At 34.6% G+C, this 18,617-nt stretch overlaps 1 pseudogene; it reads right to left on the minus strand.

The window, feature by feature from the left end:
- Positions 1-2,118: 2,118 nt before the first annotated feature.
- LOC110286926 (vigilin pseudogene) lies at positions 2,119-5,871 on the minus strand (annotated as a pseudogene).
- Positions 5,872-18,617: the final 12,746 nt, after the last annotated feature.

Below are 18,617 nucleotides of genomic sequence, written 5' to 3' on the forward strand. Positions count from 1 at the left end.
AGCCTGTGAAAAGTTTGGGCAAATCGCCGAATCTCCTCTGCGAGTTTCGACCCCAGATATCTGGTATATGTGCTTTTTATGTTCTTTCTTGTCATTGCTGTAGTATTAAATCTTACTATCTATACATCTTAAGTTCGGTCTCAGTGTCTTCTTGGGTGCGCGGCTGACCCGAGGCTTGAGTAAGTGCCTCCCTTTGGGAGTTTTGGAGTCTTTCACTGGCATCTTCAGATTCCAGTTCTCTTATCTCAGTGAGACCTGGATACCCCAAAACACCAGAAAACCAAGACTGTGGTTGAAAGTCATATCTCATGATGATGATAGAGGAATTTAAGATGAACATAAATAATTCCCTTAAAGGAATACATGAGAACACAGGTGAACAGGTAGAAGCTCTTAAAGAAGTCATACAAAAATCCCTTAAAGAATTAGAGCAAAATACAACCAAACAGGTGAAGGAATTGAACAGAACCATCCAGAATCTAAAAATGGAAATATAAACACTAAGAATTCACAAAAGGAGACAGCTCTGGGATAGAAAACATAAGAAAGAGATCAGGAGTCATAGACACAAGCATCACCAAAAGAATACAAGATAGAAGAAAGAAAGAATCTCAAGGGCAGAAGATAATATAGTTACTTATAAACTACCTGACATAGTTTGAAACTAAGCCATTTCCCACAACTAATCCTGACATTTAACAGTCTTGGCTGTGTACATTGGTGCACAAAAATCCACATGTGCTAGGAATGGGGGCATGATGTATATAGCAAGCCAAGGTACCTCTTACAACTGAAAAGTTAGTTTATGGCCCTATCCATTACTTGTCTATGTCATGCTTATTGTCCTATAGACTAATCAGACTAAATGACATACCATAAAACTTTCCTATACCACTGGGAAAAAATGTACAACAGTTAGGAATTCCCATTTTCTGTGTGATTATCTGAAAGTACTCTCTCCTTTATCGCTACCCCAACCCTTCATGCTGTAGATGGCTTCTATTTTTCCTACTCTTCCACTTTGTAGGATCTCTCCAAATGATATTTCCCCATATTTTTGAAAGACTCTCTTACTCTCTCCCCTCTCCTTCCTCCTCTTCCACTGATATGATGCTCTGTCCCTCCTAATTGCTCTCTCAACTCAGTATCTGACCAGGACCTACCCACACCCATAGATCCAAGTTTTCTCTTCTAATGGAGGTCATTTTAAAGAGTAATTGGCTTTAACTTCTTTGTCCAATAAGGAACTTAGGAGATTATTATTTTTTTATCTTTTGTGTTTTGGATTCTTTCTTTCTTTCTTTCTCTTTCTTTCTTTCTTTCTTTCTTTCTTTCTTTCTTTCTTTCTTTCTTTCTTTCTTTCTTTCTTTCTTTCTTTCTTTCTTTCTTTCTTTTCCCAGTGTTTCTAGAGGTGAAGTCCCTGGAACTGTTTGTGAGGCTATGTAAGATCTCCCTATATTTCTATGGGAATAGAGATATATCTGTAGGTTACATTCCATGTTCTTGATAAGCAGGTGAATTTTTGACCCAAAGTAGGGATTGTGAGCTAGAAACTATAGGTATAGGTAAGTTATATGGGTTCCTTTCAGGACTTCATGGTGAAATGATTGGCAAAAGCCCTAGGCTTAATGTGCCTCCATTTCTAGTCATGGTAACGATGCTTACTCAGTTTAATGAGCCATTCTTACCAGTTAGCTAAAGTTCTCACAGAGGGAATTGACCTGTAAACAGACATTCATTTGTTATTCCTATTTATGGAAGCAATCAAGAGCCTCCTACTCTACTGTGTAGCTGAGAATAGATAGACTTTTAACTGACAAAACAAAAACATTCTTTTCAGGGTATATACTATTACAAATGTGCTTTATACTTTCAACCAATATCCCAGTACTAAATTGACTTGTTTTTTTTTTGTTGTTGTTTGTTTGTTTTTTTGTGTGTGTGTGTGTTGAATTTGATAAAGAATAGGCAAGTATGGGTAGAACACAGAGAGAGTAAAAGAGGCTGGAGACGGTACATATTTATCTTAATATTCATACATAGGATTTTTATGAAAAATAAATAAAATTGACATTTTAAAGTAAGAAGTTTGCAACACTTTATTTTTGATCAGCATTGTCACAATTTTGAAGCATGAGTTTTAGAAGATATTCGCTGTTTTAATCTTGGAAAGTGTTCACAATTATCTACATCTGGGAGCTTTGTGGTTGTTTTAGCATAACAGGGAACATACTTTCTCACAAAACTCTTGGATGGTGTCATGGCTATGTTGCAAAAGGACATGCTTTTAGTTTGTTCTTGCTGAGATCCATGGTTTATGGCAGCTGATAGATAATACTTTTCAAGATTAAGAATATGCTCAATTGCTTTTTCTACATTATCGGGGAGACCAGTCACTGTGATATTAGGATTATATGACCCTTTTGGAGGTAAACGTATATCTACTTGGTATTGATCCATGATTTTATTGATGGTTTTTCCACGTAATCCAATAACATTGCTACGAACCTGCTGGTTTAGGGTGATTTCTTTAGAAATTGTTTTTTCAATTTTATGCAACAATCTCATTATTGCTTCTCGGGCAGCTAGAGTGTTCTCTTTATAACCAGTAATAGTGATTTGTTCTTGCATGTCATGGGTTCCTTTCTTTGGAAAATGGATAGTAACATCGTGTTCTGTGCAAATTTGAGTAATAAGCAAGCCCTTGTGACCAGTGATCTTGGCTTGATGTTTAGGATCTAGATTAAACATTAACTTAAAATTTCTTAGTGTCCGATCTTCTATTTCCATTTGTAAAGACTTGACTCGCTTTTGTAATTTTATCTTGGCTTGTTCCACATGTGCTGCAAGGCCCATAATAGATATTATATCAGAATTTTTTCCAGGTTGTGGCATCTGCATATGAACTTCATATTCCTTTGCTAGTTTGCGTAAACCACTTCCCTTGTGCCCAATGATGTAAGGTTGTAGGTGAAGGGGCACATGGACTTCAGTAGTAACAGGAACTATAGATGCTAGAGCTTCAGTAGCTGCCTTGCAATTTTCCACTTGGCCTGAGATAAATATGGTGTCACCTTTCCTTGGGGAATTAGGAGCAATATCTTTAGCAGTCCTTTTCCACTTTTCTTTTCCTTTCTCTTGAGTACCTAGATCCATATTTAAGACTGGCTTCTCTATATCTGGAAATTTGATTTCAACTTTGTAATCCCTAGCAATTTGTTGGATTCGTGAACTTATTGGTCCCATGATAAAAGGTTGGAAAGTATGGGGTAGAACATACCGTGTTGTAACTTGGGAGCCCAAAGGCTCAAAAATCTCCTTAATGTGTTTCTTTGCTGCCTCAACACAAGGTTTTGCCCCTCTTATTGTGACTTTCGTATTCTGTCTCCCTGCATAAGAGAATGTAATAACTACACCACCATAGTCTTCTGCCATTTCTTTTAAAAGCTGGCCCCTCCGCATGACAAAATAATGGTGAAATCTACGGTTTATTAGTATGGAATCATCCACCTCATTCTCTAAGTCTTTAACTAAATCATCTAGTTGTTTTTGGACCTCTTTAACAGACTCCTCAGTCCCTCTAATTGTTACGGTTTCTTGATCCTTATTTGTAGGGTTAGGGAAAAAGACACATGTTCCAGTCTCATCACAGATTTTGGAAATATTACCTCCATTTTTGTTCAGTAGAAATTGATGATACTTTGATTTGATATGAAGAGTCTCAGAATAATTCTTGGCTTGTTCTTCTTCTGCAAGTTTTAGAAGTTTTGCTTTGGCCTTTTCAACACTTTCAACGGAGCCCATGATAATGACTTTATTCAGGTTTGATTTGCCTTTTGGAAAATGCAGATGGAACTTCCCACATTCTTCTATGATTGAATTTAACAAACTTTCTTTAGGATTAGTCAGATGTTTGTATAGATTAGCAGGAATGATAATTTCTTCCTCTGCAGTATCAGCTATCTCTTGCTGAAGTGAAAGTATCCAGTTACGTGCAATTTCACAATTTTCTGGATATCCAGTAATGATGAACTCTTCTGAATTGCAGTTTTCTGGTGGAAAAGTAATTTTGGTATTGGATGCTTCAGAGATTTTTTTAATGTTTGAAGCTCCTTTTCCAATTATCCTTTTGTGAAGCTTTTTTATTATAGGAACACTCATAGAAAAGTTATTTTCTTTAATATCTGTCAACATATTCTCTAAATACCGTGCACACTTTTCTGATTCATATCGTGGCCCTATCAGTTGAACAATATCACTTTTTTCTGCAGGGTGTGGAAAATTGATGATAACATCAGGGAATTTCTTACAAATTTCTAGAACCCTTTCACCTTTTTGGCCAATAAGAATGTGGTGAAATTGGTGTTTGATGATTATGTCATGGCTATACTCTTCTTCCAAGTTATTTGCCAGAGCAAGTAGTTCTTTTTTGGCCTGGTGGACACCCAGAGATTCTCCCTCAATTCTGATTGAGTGGTTCGATTCATTTTCAGGAAACATTGTGATAGAGACTTGGTTCTTCTCTGTAATTCTATTTAGAATCTCCCCATTATTCCCTGTCAGGTATTTGTAAAATTTACTGTCACTGTTTATCTCAGTATATTCCATTTTACTCATTAGGTCCTTGACAATGATGTCAAATTTTTCTTGAGCATAATTTACGTCATCTATTGATCCCTTCAGTGTTATCTTATCTTTAGCTGTAAAATGTATTTGAACCTTTGGCACACATTCTGTTATCTCAGCTATTTCCTCACCTTTTGTACCAATAATAAACCTGTGCAACCAAGAAGGAGCGAAGATTGAAGAAGCAATGTAATCATCATCATTGTCATCGGCTTCATTAAATAATTCCCCAGAACTGTCAAGATCACTGTGTTGTGTCATAGTATCTGATAAGCTTTCTGATTGTGATTGTCCTGTTGAATCGTCACTTGTTTCTAGGATCTCTGCTAGAAAATTTCTTTTGATACTTCTGGTACCACTGTATTGAAATGTCATCATCATACCCTCAGTTATAGTACTGGTCTTCTCAATCATATCATTTTTAAGACAACCTATCTGATCCACATGCAGTTGTCCTTCATTAATATCTAAATCTGTCTCCTTGGCACTAGAGAGTTGAAAAGGGACATGTTCCTCTGTTTCTTGGAAAATGTCACTTGCTTGAAGGTATGGCTTCACAGTCAGGGGATTAAATGATTTCTCCATTTCTAGTATCTGGATATCACCTTTGCTACTTCTGGCAGATGTAGATAGGCTTCCATCTGAAGACTTCATCTTTGTCTGATTCACATCAACACTATTTATACTGTTGTTCTGATTATGTGGACTTGTGATCTGAGTATTTATTTGACCTTCTTGCTCCAAATCTTGTGATTTCTCGCCAGTCTGGTCTAGAAAAAAACAATGTTCTTGTTTGGAAATGAGAGTTATAGGTAAATATTGTTTTTGACACCATTTAAAAATTTCATTCTCAGCATTTGTGACAGCTTCTGGGTTGCCAAACACTGTCACATAAAGACCTTGGTCTTTGACAAAAGATGATTCTAAGTTGACACCAGTGTTTTCCATGATAAGTGCATAGAACTTTGCGAATGTACCTTCGCCAAATTGAGTCAAATACTTTTCTTCGTCTAGTAATACATGAAAAATCCGAGTAAGGGTTGAAACTTCCTCAGCCCTAAAAATATTACTGTTTGATGATTTTGCAGGTTCTTCAGGATTTCCTGAAAAGTTTCCTTGCTCTAGGTGTTTAGTGACTTCCTTGTCATTTCTGGACACGTGAACCACATCATTTGGATTTTTATAATGATTTTCTTTTTGAACAGACTTGTTTTGTTGTGAAGCAGAATTTCCTTTGGAATTCATTTTTGATTTTTGAACAGATTTAAGTCAATGTCAATAGGAAAAGCACAAATGTTTCCTGTAGCTTCCTCCTTGCATATTACTGTATGGGAAAAAATGAACTCTTTAAAGATGCTGTACCTTTCTAAATTAATTTATAGATGCAAGATAATGAAAATTACATTCTAATAGGTATGCATTTTTATTTGATAAAAATTTCAAATCCATCTATTAATCTATACTTATCCTGAGAGTACAAGAAATGATTAGATTACAAGTATTATAAGGAACAACTACCACTGTTTTCCAAAGGAAATTCTGATTTATTTATATTTTCTAAAAATAACCTTTATTTTTCTAATTCAGAACCATTATTTTTTACAAGTACCCCAAAAAGCACTGTTGAGTACCTATAATTATTTGAAAAAAAAGTTAGTCTCTAAGAAGATATTACAATATCCAGAATTTTTATTTTTCTTTCTTTTATTAAGAAATAACTTAAAAATTCACACATTCCCTGTACACTAGTAAATATTTTGTTTGTTTTAGTAAACTTAGAGTTCTGTACAACTCAGCTTCACTACATTTCTATCACCCTATAGAGATCTCTGAAGCTCACTTGTGGACATCTTCCATTTCCACCATCACACTCAGGAAAAGTAAATAATATTTTTAATCTGCTTAATATGGAAATTTTATATAAAAAAGTATAACCTGCAGATTCAGGTGAACCCCAATTCATTGCTTGATTATAGCACTGATTCTTATAGAACAGATTTTAAAATGTATCTATATATTCTCTATGATTGATGAGATTCAGTCATATTAAACCATAAGGTAATACATTTATTCTGATTACTTAACCAGTCTGTTTCTATTAAAATTAATCAAAAGACTGTTCTGATGTAATTTTTTTCAGAGGACCACTTCAATTACTAGAATTATATATACAACAAGGTATTACTGCCTAATTTGTCAAAATCAGGGACCGTATTTCATTCTACAGTCTTCCACTAGGTGATTTAATTTAGTCTTGCAACTCTAAATATCACCAACACAGATACCAAATGAACAATCTCACCCTTGACCTGGAATGTTTCTCCATAGAAGCTGTTCAGTATCCTCATTGTCCTTTCTAAGTCCATGCAAAAGATTCTTATATTGTATCCATATGTTTTCTATTCCTGTTCTATTCTGGTTTTATACTTTTATATATTAAGAATTTTAGACTGGAGCAATGTCTCAACAGCTAACAGTATGTATTGCTTATGCAGAGGAACTGAGGTTGATGCCCAGTACTAACTTCGTGGGCCATATCTGTCTGTAACTCTAGTTCTGGGGAATCTGAGACTCTTTTCTGAAGCCAGAGGCAATGCTCTCCTACTTACAAAGTCATACACATATATAAATAATTAAAAATAAAATAAATTATTTAAAAAATAAATCAAATGTTATGCCACACATTTTATTTTGCTGTTTTGTTTTGCTTTGTTTTGTTTTGTTGGTTATTTTATTTATTTACATTTCAAATGTTAACCCCCTTCCCAGTTAAACCACCATCCCCTCCCCTGTCCCCCTGCTTCTATGAGGGTGCCACCCCCCACCCCCCCACCCCATTCCTTCTCAGTGTTGTTGCATTCTCCTACACTGGGTCATTGAGCCACCACAGAACAAAAGGGCTCCCTTTTCATTGATGCCAAGTAAAGTAATCCTCTGCTACATATGCAGCTGGAGCCATGGGTCCCTCCTTATGTAATTTATGGTTTGTGGTTTAGTCTCTTGGAGCCTTGGGAGTATGGTTGATTGATACTATTGTTCTTCCTTTGAAGTTGCTAACCACTCAGCAGCTTTAGTCCTTCCCCTAACTCCTCACTTGGGGTCAGAGTCTTTAAGACTATTAAATGAGAACAATCTGAAGTGAATATCAATGGAGTTGAACACAACACCAGAGAAATTCTTACAAATGTGATTTCTTAATAAAGTAAATTTATAGTACTGAATATTTATTTTTGTCATATCATATTCCTTAGAATATGGATCGTACAAGAGAAGTCATAAGCATTCTGTCCATTTCCTTGATATAAAATTAGGGGAACATTTCCTCTGTTATGTTTCTAAAGGGAAAGGGATTTTTATACTAAATGACACTTGGAAACTATTTCTTCTGTTATATAGAGTTGTCATTTATTAAAGTTCAATGAATAATGATAATCTATCGGTTTCATTCTAGTTTGTTACAGATCATATTTATAAAACAGTAGCAGTTTCTAAATATCCTCAGCAATTATTTGTAAATTTATATATTTTATAAATTATAATTTAGTTTTAAGTAATGAACCTTTGCTAATATTCCGCATCTATTTTCATAAAATACTTTGTTGTGAGGTCTTTGTAAATAAAAATGTCACACAACTTGATTAAAGTCTTTATATTTCATTGCATTTCTATACAGTTAGAAGAGACACTCTGAATTTGTGAAGCTTTGGTTTATATTTTGCAATCTTGTTGTCAATTACATTTTTGTGATTTTACCCATACCCCAAACTCCACTATAAAATATATGACAAAGCTAAAAGTAAAAACAATTATCTTTGTCAACATGTCATCTTTCCTTATGACCTAATTTTACCCATTTTGTTTTCCTTCCTACATGTTATGTTATAGCTACATTTATATTTCTTCAACTGTATGCATATATACATTATAGCCTAAGACTTAATATGAGACAAAATATGTATTTGTGGAGTTTGGGATTGGCTGATCTTGTTTAATATTATAAATTCTATGCCAATATAATTTTCTTCAAATTTTGTGGAAAGGATACACCAAGTACTTTCCTTCCTTTACCAGACATTATGTCTCCAGATGGCGATAATTTCACTATTTTTAAAGAACAAGTTGTACTTTCATTTTGAATATTTAAACATTTACCTATTGCATACAGATACTCATTCAAACATTATGTCTGAGATCCTCTATGTGCAGTTATCTAATCATGTCAACCATTCTTCATTGCTGAAATTAGCTTTGAGCAAGCTTATACAATATTTGGTTCCATAAAAGCTTGTCATGTTTTAGCCTACCTTTTCTTCTTGTCCAGTTTATAAGTTTATTCTTGATGGCGAATCTCTGAGAGCACGGGCTTAGATCACAGGGCTCTAAAATAATTAGAGATGAAAACGTCATGGAATTGGTGACTGGCCTCAATGTGAATGGCAGAGCTGAAAAGAAAATGGGAATTTTCCAATTAGTTGAAACATAGAATGACACAGTATTTAGAATGTGTTGTCTAAAATCAACATCAAGAATGGAAGTTAATATTTTAGGTTGATTATTCTAAACTAGCAGGTTTGAATGTCATCTAGCCTGAGACCCTGGCCCCCTTCTACATTTCTTGTAAGACATCATTTTAAGAAGGAGAAAAATATCATAATTACTTCATCTTAGAATTTTAACGGTAAAAATTGCCGTTATTTAAAAATCAAAATATCAGGTAAAAAAATAGAAGGCTTGAGTACTAGGATTTATTTTTTGAGGACAATTATGTAAAAAATATTTGTTCCTGGTAAAGCATGACTATCTCATATATTTTAAAATGTTCTTCAAATATCTTTTATTTGTTTTTCTACACGATTTTTGGTCAAAGAAGTTGAATTAAAATTCCAAAGTGCCCAATATAACATAAATTTATTCCTTAACAGAGTCTCTCTGTAAAGAATAAAGACATACTCTTATCTCCTCAAAAGTTAATCCACATAAAACAGTTAATCATCTGGGTAAGAAAAAATATATATATATAAAAAACTATCTTTTCCAGAATTAAGAATTAATGATTCTATGTTTGCATATTGTTTGAAACAATGAACTCCTCTGTCCACTCTCCCCTAGTCACTTCATGATAGCATGTTTTGCACAATGGTTCATTTCATCAGTGATCAATCACAATCCTTAAGGGTCCCGAAGTTTACTTTGAAATCAAATTAATCTTATCTTCACATGTATCTTACATATTCCGTTCATATTATTCTACAATTTGTTCTGTGTCTCTTCTCCAAATTCATTCAAAGGAGCCCAAAAGGACCAGAGAGCTGAGAAAAGGCTAGAGTCATATTGAAGAACAAAAATATGTCAAATAATAGCTTAATTATATGGTATTTAGCGTATATAAAGAGCTTTCTTTCTAAATATTACTCAAAATATTTAAAATTTAGATAATCCTAACAATACTAATTTATGTACTAGTAACAATGCCTTTTAAAGCAATATTACTGTAATAAAATGTATAAATGATCACTGTTAGTAGCATTGGTAGCTGAAAGTGATTGTATGTTGATATATATATATATATATAGTTTGTTGTTTATACAGTGTGTGTTGTGAGATATATATATATATATGTATATATATATATATAGTGATATACATTCTGTTTTACATTTTCAAATTTGATCAGAATTTTTTTTTATTGTTCAAATAACTCATTTATTTTCAGATCATAGTGTTTGAATTTAAATGGTTCAAAACCACAGTGATGCTTTTAGGATATTTAAACCTTGATAATATGACTTATATATAATACCATAAGAAATTATAGTACTATATAAATATTTAAGGAAAAGAATGATATACACCTTTAGCAGAATTCTTGGGTAGAAGTAGTTTCAATAATTTGATGAAAGATTTATTTGCAAAATTTAAAATATTTGCTTTCAAATTCATACCATATGAAAACTGACTTAGCTTTAGTTATTAGACCTGAAGAGAGAGGTCATTTTTAACAAAATAGTAAATGTGTGTGTGTGTGGGGGGGGTAGTTGCCCTATAGGGTCCAGAAGATGGTTATTCGATCCTCTGGAAGTGGTTATACACATTTGTGAACCACTTGACAACTGGGAACTGGTATACTGGGAACTGAACACTGATTCTGTATAAGAGCAGCAAGTCCTTTTAACTATTGCCTGCTCTCTCAGTCCTTACCTTGTTATTTAATGGTATGGTATAGTAATTAGAATAAATTTTATACATAAACAAACTGGGTCAGATATATTTTAAAGTTGCATTGCATTACAATAAAAAATGACTTGATGGTATGAAAATGGTAAATATATTATTTTAAATATTAAGTTATTATAACTGTATACTGTGTAACTGTGACCTCTCATTTGAATTTTATTCATAACCAACATCTCTTTGTTAGGATATATAATCCTATCTCTTTTTTTGTTTGTTTTGTTTTGTTTTGTTTTGTTTTGTTTTGTTTTTCAAGACAGGGTTTCTCTATATATCCCTGGCTGTCCTGGAACTCACTTTGTAGACCAGGCTGGCCTCAAACTCAGAAATCCACCTGCCTCTGCCTCCTGAGTGCTGGGATTAAAGGTGTGCACCACCATGCCCGGCTAATCATTATTGTATATGTATGTATGTATGAATGTATGAATGTATGCATGTATGTGTTAGCATCTTGTCTGTGCATGATTTTGTACTAAATAATGAATTAAATTATAAGACAGGATCTTGGGCACGATCTCAGAATAGGGTCCCAAGGTCCTCAAAGGACTCTCTACACTGCAGGCACCCTAGCACACCCAGGATGTTGAAATCACTGGTGAGTGGAAGACATTAGTTCCAAAAAAACCAGAAGGTTTGTGCTAGCAAGAACAGGGACAAAGGACACCTGCTGAACCAGTGGCTGAGGTCCATTCTGGTCGGTACCAACACCGCTCCATCTTGAGATCTGTCTTGGCTGAGGGTCCAAATAGCAGGGACCCTTGAACACCCAGAATCTTGAGAACACTGGAGAATGTAATGTAAAATCTGTTCCAAAAAACCCAGAAGGTCTTGTGCTAGCAGCAAAAGGTTCAAAGAACAAAGGCAGACCTTAGCACACACAGAATCTTGGGAGCACTGAGACCAGTCTACACAGCAGAGCACGTGGACAGCAGAAGCAACAGGGCTTCTTAGACAGGGTCACTTTAGGCCTTCATCCTCAGCTAGGAGACAAAGCTGAGAGGCAGACCCCTGGGCACCTTCCCAGCCAGAGGAGAATCTGCCTGCAGGCAGTGCTCTGACCCCAGAAATCAGGACTTTGATCTGAGCTCCAGACTTCTGTGCACCTTCCCTGCAATAGGAGAGCTTGTCTAAGAGAGTGCTTTGACCACTGGTACTCAATAGAGAGATGGTCTCCCAGAAGTGCTGACAAAAGATAAAAAAATCAGAGCAGGAACAAGCTCCAGCCAGAGACAGCTAGAACATCTAACACCAGATATTACCAGATGGTGAAAGGCAAATGAAAGAATCTTACTTGCAGAAACCAAGACCAATGGACATCATCAGAACCCAGTAAGACAATCACAGCGAGTCCTGGATACGCCAAACACCTGAAAAGCAAGAATAAGATTTAAAATCATATCTCATGATGCAGGTAGAGGATTTTAAGAATGGCATTAATAACTCACTTAAAGAAATACAGGAGAACACTGCTAAAAAGGAAGGAGCCCTTAAAGAGGAAGCACAAAAATCACTCAAGGAATTACATAAAAATACAGCTAAACAGGTAAAAGTCATTACAGAGGAAACACAAAAATGACTTACAGAGTTACAGGAAAACACAAACAAACAGATGATGGAACTAAACAAAACCATAAAAGATCTAAAAATGGAAGTAGAAACAATGAAGGAAACCCAAAGGGAGACAACTCTGGAGATAGAAACAATAGGAAAGAAATCAGGAACCATAGATGGGAGCATCAGCAACAAAATACAAGACATGGAAAAGAGAATCTCAGGTACAGAAGATTCCATAGAGACATGGACACAACAATCAAAGAAAATGCAAAATGACCCTAACCCAAAATATCCAGGAAATCCAGGATACAATGAGAAGATCAAACCTAAGGATAATAGGTATAGCTGAGAATGAAGATTTTCAACATGAAGAGCCAGTAAATATCTTCAACAAAATTATAGAACAAAACGTCCCTAACCTAAAGAAAGAGATCCCCATGAACATACAAGAAGCCTATAGAACTCCAAATACACTGGACCAGAAAAGAAATTCCTCCTGACACATAATAATCAGAACAACAAATGCACTAAATAAAGATAGAATATTTAAAGCAGTAAGGAAAAAGGGTCGATAAAATGTAAAGGCAGACCTATGAGAATTATACTAAACTTCTCACCAGAGAAAATGAAAGCCAGAAGATCCTGGGCATATGTTATACAGACTCTAAGAGGGCACAAATGCCAGACCAGGCTACTATACCCAGCAAAACTCTCAATTACCATAGATGGAGAAACCAAAGTATTTCATGACAAAACCAAATTCACACAGTATCTTTCCATGAATCCAGAAATTCAAAGGATAATAAAAGGAAAACACCAACACAAGGATGGAAATTATGCCTTTGCAAAAGCAACAAATCTAAAAGAAGACAGCTGCAAGAACAGAATCCCAACTCTAACAACAAAAATAACAGGAAGTAACAATTAATTTTCCTTAATATCCATTAATATCAATAGACTAAATTCCTAAATAAAAAGACCTAGACTAACAGACTGGCTACATAAAGAGGACACAACATTTTCATGCATACAGGAAACCTACCTCAGGGAAAAAGACAGAAACTACCTTAGGGGAATAGGCTGGAAAACAATTTTCCAAACAAATAGTCCGAAGAAGCAAGATGAAGTAGTCATTGTAATATCAAATAAAATCGACTTCCAACCCAAAGTGATCAAAAAAGACAAGGAGGGGCACTTCATACTCATCAAAGGTAAAATTTTCCAAGAAGTCTCAATTCTGAATATCTATGCTCCAAATGTAAGGGCATCAACATTCATTGAAAATTCTATAGTAAAGCTCAAAACACATTCTGCACTTCACACAATAATAGTGGTAGACTTTAACACCACATTCTCATCAATGTATATATCCTGGATACAGAAACTAAACAGAGACACATTGAAAGTAACAGAAGTTATGAAAGAAATGGCTTTAACAGATATATGCAGAACATTTTATCATAAAACAAAAGGATATACCTTCTTCTTAGCACCTCAAGGTACCTTCTCAAAAATCGACATATCATTGGTCACAAAACAGGCCTCTTTAATCCCAGCACTCGGGAGGCAGAGGCAGGTGGATTTCTGAGTTCGAGGCCAGCCTGGTCTACAAAGTGAGTTCCAGGACAGCCAGGGCTATACAGAGAAACCCTGTCTCAAAAAACCAAAAAAAAAAAAAAAAAAAAACAGGCCTCAACAGATGCATAAATATTGAAATTATCCCATGCATCCTATGAGAACACAACAGACTAAGACTGATCTTCAATAACAACATAAATAATAGAAAGTCATCATTCACATGAAAGCTGAAGAACACTCTACTAAATGATACCTACGTCAAGGAATAAAGAAAGAAAGAAATTAAAGACTTTTAAGAGATTAATGAAAATGAAGCCACAACATACTCACACCCATGGGACACAAGAAAAGCAGACCTAAGAGGAATACTCATAGCTCTGAGTGCCTCCAAAAATAAACTAGAGAGAGTATACACTAGCAACTTGATAGCACACCTAAAAGTTCTAGAACAAAAGGAAGCAAATTCACCCAAGAGGAGAAGAAGTCAGGAAATAACCAAACTCAGGGCAGAAATCAACCAAGTGGAAACAAAAAGAACTATTTAAAGAATCAACAAAACCAGGAGCATGTTTTCTGAGAAAATTAACAAGATCAATAAACCCCTAGGCAGTATCACTAGAGGGCACGGGGACAGTATCCAAATTAACAAAATCAGAAATGAAAAGGTAAACATAACAACACAACATGAAGAAATCCAAAACATCAAAAAATAATAAAATAAAATAAATAAAAAAGAAATCAAAACATCATCAGATCCTACTACAAAAGGCTACTCAACTAAACTGGAAACCTTGGATGAAATGGATAAATTTCTAGACAGATACCATTTACCAAAGTTAAATCAGGATCAGAGTACCTTCTGTTTCTATTTTGTGGAATAGTTTGAGGAGAGTTGTATTAGGTCTTCTTTGAAGGTCTGATAGAACTCTCCACTAAACCCATCTGGTCCTGGCCTTTTTTTTTTGGTTGTAGACTATTAATGACTGCTTCTATTTCTTTAGGGTAAATGGGACTGTTTAGGTCATTAATCTGATCCTGATTTAACTTTGGTTCTATTTCTTTGTTGGTTCTTTTTGTGATTTAAGTATCAGAGTAATTGTGGCTTCACAGAATGAACTTCAGACCAATTTCCCTTATGAATATTGATGCAAAAATTCTCAATAAAAGTCTCACAAACAGAATCCAAGAACACATCAAAATAATCATCCAACATGATCAAATAGGCTTCATTCCAGGGATGCAAGGATGGCTTGATATATGGAAATCCATCAACGCAATCCAGTATATAAACAAACTCAAAGACAAAAACCACATGATCATCTCATTAGATGCTGGAAAAGCATTTGACAAAATCCAACACCCCTTCATGATAAAAGTCTTGGAAATATCAGGAATTCAAGGCCCATACTTAGACATATTCAAAGCAATGTACAGCAAATCAGTAGCCAACATCAAAGTAAATGTAGAGAAACTCAAAGCAATGCGATTAAAATCAAGGATTAGAAAAGTCTGCCCACTTTCTCCCTACCTATTCAATATAGAACTTGAAGTAAGAGCCAGACCAATTTGATAACAAAAGGAGATCAAGGGGATACAAATTGGAAAGAAAGAAGTCAAATATCACTATTTGCAGATGATATAATAGTATATATAAGGGACCCAAAAAATTCCACCAGAGAACTCCTAAACCTTATAAACAGCTTCAGTGAAGTAGCTGGATATAAAATTAAATCAAACAAATCAGTGGCTTTTCTCTATACAAAGGATAAACAGGCTGAGAAAGAAATTAGGGAAAGAACACCCTTCACAATAGTCAAAAATAATATAAAATACCTTGTTTTGACTCTAAGGAAGGGAAATATCTGTATGATAAGAAATTCAATTCTCTGAAGAAAGAAATAAAAAAGATCTGAGAAGATGGAAAGATCTCCCATGCTTGTGGATTGCAGAATCAATATAGTAAAAATGGCTATTTGCCAAAAGCTTTCTAGAGATTCAATACAATCACTATGAAAATACCAACCCAATTTTTCAACGAATTGAAAGGGCAATTTGCAAATTTATGTGGAATAACAAAAAACCTTGGAAAGCAAAAAATCTTTTCAAAGGAAAAAAAAAAACAAAAAACAAACAAACAAACAACCCAAACCTCTGGTGGAATCACCTAGCCTGACCTCAAGCTGCATTACAGAGAAATTGTGATAAAAACTGCATGGTACTGGTACAGCAATAGACAGGTAGACCAATGGAATAGAATTAAAGACCCAGAAAAGAATCCACACACCTATGGTCACTTGATCTTTGACAAGGGAGCTAAAACTATCCAGTTGAAAACTGACAGAATTTTCAACAAATGGTGCTGGCACAATTGTCAGTTATCATGTAGAATAATGTAAATTGATTTATACTTATCTCCTTATACTAATGTCAAGTCTAAGTGGATCAAGTAACTCCATATAAAATCAGAGACACTGAAACTTATAGAGGAGAAAATGGGGAAAAGCCTCAAAGATATTGGCACAGGGGGAAAATTCTTGAACAGAACAGCAATGGCTTGTGCTGTAAGGTTGAGAATTGACAAATGGGACCTCATAAAATTGCAAAGCTTCTGTAAGCCAAAAGATATTGTCAATAAGACAAAAAGATCACCAACTGATTGGAAAAGGATCTTTACCAATCCTAAATCAGACAGGGGACTAATATCCAATATTTATAAACAAAAACAAACAAACAAAACAAAAAACAAAAACAAAAAATCAACAACAATAACAGCAACAATCACCACAACAAACCAAGATAAAATACAAACAGTAAAAATGCAAAACCTCATATATCTTTGATGATATCTTTATCTGTGCAAAGCCCATTTTCAAACAAGAAACAATAGACATCAGAATTCATATGAATTATCTCTCCTTACTCTACAAAGCTATTCCCAACATTAGTTTTAGCCAATTTAGCCAAAGTTACCAAACAAAAGGAAATCCATTCTTTCAAATGATACTGAAAGAGGAGACTCCTATAAACACAATCATTTTCTGTATTTACAACACTCTCTTTAAGTGAAGTAGTACTAGGAACCATGGAATAATACAATCCAAGGTCTCATTTTAAAACTATGGCCTTAAATACCACAAATACATAAAAATGTCTATGATGACACATCTTGATTCATCATCAACTTAGAGATCTTACCTTTCACTTATGAATCTGCATAAAATTATTCTTTTATACCACTTGATTGTATCTCTAAGTGGGATAGGGTATAGAAAATTTTGGAAGGAAATAAAAAGCATATAGATGAGATACTTAGTCAAAATCATTATGTCTGTCTTCATAGAAAAGAGAATAAGCAAGATCATAACTCCCAATGGAGTGATAATCATAGGTTGATAATCGAAAGCCTTATTACACAAATTTAAAAATATATTAAGAAATTTGTTATGTTTGAGAAGATCAGAAATGTGACTCAAGGGGAATTAACTCTTGCCTTATATGTAAAATACTAGTTGAAGTTCACCAATTGATTCTTTTATTGACAGAAGAAGAAGAAGAAGAAGAAGAAGAAGAAGAAGAAGAAGAAGAAGAAGAAGAAGAAGAAGAAGAAGAAGAAGAAGAAGCTCTTTTATATTGATAATAGTCAATCAGTCCTGGACATATAAATACAGCTTCAGAAAATATAGATTAACCCTTAGATACCTCAAATTTGGCTATTTTTCATTTTATTTTATTTTATTTTATTTTATTTTATTTTATTTTATTTTATTTTATTTCTATTTTTCAGATTTGGCCATTGAACACCAAAGTCTTGTTCAACAACCAATATGGGATGAACAATGGGAACAAAAGAGTGGAAATAAAAAGACCCAGATGATTGTGTTCAGATTATGTTCACTCTTTAGTGAGTTGTTGGTCCAACTTAAATACCAAAGGATCTTCATTGTAATCTTCAGAGATCAAAAGTAAAAGTCCATGTACCTTTCAGTAGAGTGGCTAAGACAAGCACCAGGGTCAAATACCATACAGCCTTACTCTCTAGTTAATGTTCTATGAGGAATGGCACTGGGATATATATATGGATTGTGCCTGTTTTCAGAATAGAGGTGTCAGTTCCAACATCATAGCTACCTTGTAGGGGTAGTAATACCTGGGTAGAAGCTGAATCCATTTCTTGAAATCTTGATATTTTTTATAAAATAGAGTTTATTTACAGTATGGGGAGGAGAGTTGAGAAGGGAGTACAGAGATAGAGAGAGAGAGAGAGAGAGAGAGAGAGAGAGAGAGAGAGAGAGAGAGAGAGAGAGAGAGAGAGAGAGAGAGAAACTGGCCAGGAACACATGGAGAGAAGGGGTGAAGGTAAAGGGGAGAGAGGGAGAAAGGGATCATGGATGGAAGAAAGTCAGAGACAGAGAGAAGAGACAGAGAGAGTAAGAGGGTAAGAGTGAAATCTTCATCTTTACTGAAGAACTTTGGGTTACCTTAGATGTAGTAGGTAAGGAGATTAATCTAAGTATTGTTACTGAGACATTTATTTGATCCTTAGATCTTTTCCTGGAAATCTATCCTTCTATTCTATAGATAAATGTCGGGTAGTAGGCTTGGTACCCAAAGACAGTACTTACCCCACA

Source organism: Mus caroli, unplaced genomic scaffold, assembly GCF_978045245.1.
Source record: "Mus caroli unplaced genomic scaffold, Mus_caroli_1 scaffold_5, whole genome shotgun sequence".
In the NCBI taxonomy this organism is placed as follows: Eukaryota; Metazoa; Chordata; class Mammalia; order Rodentia; family Muridae; genus Mus; species Mus caroli.